This window comes from Garra rufa, chromosome 1 (genome assembly GCF_049309525.1).
Source record: "Garra rufa chromosome 1, GarRuf1.0, whole genome shotgun sequence".
Taxonomy (NCBI): Eukaryota; Metazoa; Chordata; class Actinopteri; order Cypriniformes; family Cyprinidae; genus Garra; species Garra rufa.
In genome coordinates this window covers 91,648,225-91,652,794 of record NC_133361.1, presented here as the reverse complement: position 1 = coordinate 91,652,794, position 4,570 = coordinate 91,648,225, and the positions used below count along the sequence as shown (strand labels likewise).

The window sequence follows — 4,570 nt, the reverse complement described above, 5'->3', positions numbered from 1 at the left end:
GGGTCTAACAGGACAGGTTCGTAGAAGATGACCAGGTTGTCCACAGTATAAGCAGAGTCTTTCCTTGATGCGGCGTTGACGTTCTGACCATGAGAGACGTGTTGAATCGATTTGTATGGGTTATGGTACTGGAGTGCAAGCTGCCACCATAGCGGACTGAGGAGCGGTTTCAGGCGGCTGGCAGGCGGCTAGGCGCTGGGATACCCTCGTAGCTCGCTGTAGAAAGGTCTCCAACCCGATGTTGTCGTCATAGATGGCCATAGCGGCGCGAATATCCGGGTGGAGACCGTGACGATAGGCACCCAGCAGCGATGTCTCATTCCAGCCACTAGCCGCCGCCAGCGTCCGGAAATGAAGGGTGTACTCGTGGATGGAAGAAGAACCTTGTTGCAGTCGGAAGAGCTGATCAGAAACGGTGAGTACATCTGTGTTTGAACTGAAAACCTCAGAGAAATGACAGGTGAATTGCTCAAAAGACTGAATTATAGGAGTTTTAGCTTGCCATATTGACTTCGCCCATTGTAGAGCTTTTCCGGTGAGTAGGGAAATGAGAAACGCTACCTTCGATTCATCCGTAGAAAATTGCTGTGGTTGCATCTTGATGACATTTACATTTACATTTATTCATTTAGCAGACGCTTTTATCCAAAGCGACTTACAATTGGGAATACAACAAATGATTCATCCTAAGGAGGCAGATCGACATAGGAAGTGCTCAAAAATACCATATGTCAGGCGTTGTTAGATGAGTACGGGCTAGAAAGGGAAGATCAGGAAAGAGAGGAGAAGAATTTTTTTTTTTTTTTTTTTTCAGATAGTCAGATAGTGTCGAAAAAGATGGGTTTTCAGCAGTCGCTTGAAGACAGTAATGGAGTCAGCGTTTCGGATGGGGGTGGGAAGATCATTCCACCAGGCAGGGACATTGAAGGAGAATGTTTTGGAAAGTGATTTCGTGCCTCTCTGTGGTGGTACAATAAGGCGTCTTTCACTAGAGGATCTCAGACTTCTGGAGGGAGTGTAGATGCGTAGTAGTGAATGGAGGTAGGCCGGTGATGAGCCGGTGGCTGTCCTATAGGCCAGCATCAGTGTCTTGAGTTTGATGCGTGCTGTAACCGGTAGCCAGTGCAGGGATATGAAGAGAGGTGTGACATGGGCCTTCTTGGGCTCATTGAAGACGAGTCGTGCTGCTGCATTCTGAATCATTTGTAGAGGCCTGATTGTACATGCTGGAAGACCAGCTAAAAGAGCATTGCAATAGTCCAGCCTGGAAATGACCAGGGCCTGGACGAGGAGTTGTGCAGCATGCTCTGTTAGGAAGGGCCTGATCTTTCTGATGTTGTGCAATGCAAACCTGCAGGATCGAGCAGTTTTAGCTATGTGTTCTTTAAAAGTCAATTGGTCATCAAAGATTACACCAAGATTTCTGGCTGAAGTCGATGGGGTAATTGTTGATGAACCTAACTGGATGGAGAAGTCATGTTGTAAAGTTGGAGTGGCGGGAAAGACAAGGAGCTCAGTTTTAGCTAGATTGAGCTGAAGATGGTGATCCTTCATCCATGCAGAGATATCCGCCAGGCAGCCAGAGATCCTTGCAGCTACTGATGGATCATCTGGTTTGAAAGAAAGATAGAGCTGTGTGTCATCAGCATAGCAATGGTAGGAGAAGCCATGTGCCTGTATGACGGGGCCCAGAGATGTAGTGTATATGGAGAAGAGGAGGGGTCCAAGAACTGATCCCTGAGGAACCCCAGTGACCAGTTGATGAGTTTTGGAAACCTCCCTTCCCCAGGCCACTCTGAAAGACCTACCAGAGAGGTAGGATTCGAACCAGCGAAAGTGAAGTCCCTGTGATGCCCAACGATGAGAGGGTAGACAGAAGGATCTGGTGATTTACCGTGTCAAATGCTGCAGAAAGGTCCAGTAAGATGAGTACTGATGATTTGGAATCAGCTTTTGCAATCCGCAGGGCTTCAGTGACAGACAGTAGTGCCGTCTCAGTTGAATGGCCACTCTTGAACCCTGACTGGTTAGCATCCAATAGGTTGTTCTGTGAGAGAAATAAAGATAGCTGGTTGAAAACAGCTCGTTCCAATGTTTTTGCTATGAACGGAAGGAGAGAGACAGGTCTATAGTTGTCTATGAGTGAAGTGTTAAGTGTAGGTTTTTTGAGCAGTGGGGTTACCCGGGCCTGCTTAAATGTAGTGGGGAAAGTGCCTGTGAGAAGAGATGTGTTGATGATGTGTGTGAGCGCTGGTAGGATTGTAGGGGAGATTGCTTGGATAAGGTGTGAGGGGATGGGGTCTAAAGGACATGTCGTCGGATGGCTGGAGAGGAGAAGTTTGGTTACTTCTGCCTCAGAAAGGGGATGGAAGGAGAAGAGGGGAGTTTCAGCCGTGGGTGTGGTCAGTTTTAGTTCCTGTATGTGTGGAGCTGAGAACTTATTACTGATAGTTGTAGTTTTGTCTGTAAAAAATGTGGCAAAATCATCAGCTGTTATAGAAGTGGTGGGAGGTGGTGGAGGGGGACAGAGCAGTGAATTAAAAGTTTTGAAAAGGTTGCGTGTGTCCGGAGCATTGTTGATCTTGTTGTGGAAGTATGAAGATTTGGCAGTATGGACATGGGTAGAGAAAGATGACAGCAGAGACTGATACATACTCAAGTCAGATGGATCCTTAGATTTGTGCCATTTTCTCTCAGCTGCCCTAAGTTTGAACCGATGCTCACGAAGAACATCGGATAGCCAAGGGTTGGAAGGAGCAGCCCGTGCTGGCCTGGAGGAGAGAGGGCATATTTCATCTAGGCAAGAAGTAAGAGTGGAACATAACGTGTCGGTTGCTGCATTAGTATCCAGAGATGTGAAGTGGGTAGGAGAGGGAAGAGAGGAGGATATTGATGAAGAGAGATGGGAGGGTGAGAGAGAGCGTAGGTTTCGTCTAAAAGTAACGGGTAGGGGGGGTGGGGGTGCACAAGTAGCAAGATGTAGGTTTAGTGTAATGAAGAAATGGTCAGAGATGTGAAGGGGTTTGACCACAATGTCGTCTGAAGTACAGTTTCGTGTGTAGATGAGATCAAGTTGGTTGCCGGATTTATGAGTGTATGCAGTGGTAGTGCGTTTTAGGTCAAATGAAGCAAGAAGTGAATGGAAGTCTGCAGCATAGGGTTTGTCCAGATGCATGTTAAAATCTCCAAAGACTAGAAGTGGGCTGCCATCTTCTGGAAAAGAGGATAGCAGCCCATCCAGCTCTTCTAAGAAGATGCCAAGTTGACTAGGAGGGCGGTAAATGACCACAACATGGAGTTTGATAGGAGATGTTATAGTGATTGTATGAGATTCAAATGAGTTATAATTGCATAGAGGAGAATGGGTTGAGTATTTCCAGTTGTTGGAAATCAGAAGTCCCGTACCCCCACCCCTTCCAGTCTGACGAGGGGTGTGAGAGAAGGAGAATTTATTAGATAGAGCAGCTGGGGTTACAGAGTCATCTGGACGTATCCAGGTCTCAGTCAAACCTAGGATGCTCAGGCCAGATTGCAAGGAAAATGCCGAAATGAAGTCTGCTTTGTTGACGGCTGATCGACAGTTCCAAAGTCCAACCGTGAAAGAGAAAGGTTCAGTGGAAGAGGTGTGTATTGGACGCAGGTTAGAGAGATTGCGTCGGCGTGTGCGTGTGATGTTAGTGCGGTGTGTAGAGAGCACCGGAATGAGTTGGAAACACATGATAGAGAAGGACAGAAAGAAGAGTGAGAAAAAGGAAAGGATTACTTAAGTGCGTTGTCGGTGTCGTTGCTCGGATAAGTCGCGCAGGAAAAGTCGCAGTCTTTACTCTTGTCGGTCTTCACGCGAGGAGGCTGAACGCTTCCGCTGACGCTTCAGCGTCAGCTGGTATGACACCGTTAAATACACAACCAAACAAAGCTTTACTGAAACAGCTAGGGACGCCTCCTGGGCTCAGTCAGCCGCAAATGTATTGCACGCACGCAAAATGGCTCTAATCGAAACTTAAATGCAACAAACTTCGCACTTCTAATTGCTCTGGAAGGGCGCGATATGAATAACCAAAGCTTCCCTTGGCCGTCCGCTCAGTTTTGAATTTTAATAAGCACAATCAAAACTACTATTAAACGCAGAAACCACTAGCAAGGCAAATAACAGAACAACAAGTGCTTAACTAACAGCAGCTTAATGTAAATATAAACGAATACCCTAGTTAAATAAATATAAGAGTGCTTTTAACCACAGCGCAATGTAAACCGAAACGAATAAATGAACGAATCCAACGACAGAGTGCTTTTAACAGCAGATCAATGTAAACAGAAACGAATAAATGAACGAGTCCAACGACAGAGTGCTTTTAACAGCAGATCAATGTAAACAGAAACGAATAAATGAACGAGTCCAGCGACAGAGTGCTTTTAACAGCAGATCAATGTAAACAGAAACGAATAAATTAATAAATTCAAAGGAGTGCTTTTAACTGCAGCTCAATGTAACGTTCGCCTATTAAAATAGTATTTAAGCAGCAACTTACCCGCAGTCGTTCTTTCTCCTCTGAGGATTGGAATCACATAA

At 46.0% G+C, this 4,570-nt stretch overlaps 1 pseudogene; it reads right to left on the bottom strand.

The window, feature by feature from the left end:
• Positions 1 to 810: 810 nt before the first annotated feature.
• LOC141322071 (uncharacterized) lies at positions 811 to 3,718 on the bottom strand (annotated as a pseudogene).
• Positions 3,719 to 4,570: the final 852 nt, after the last annotated feature.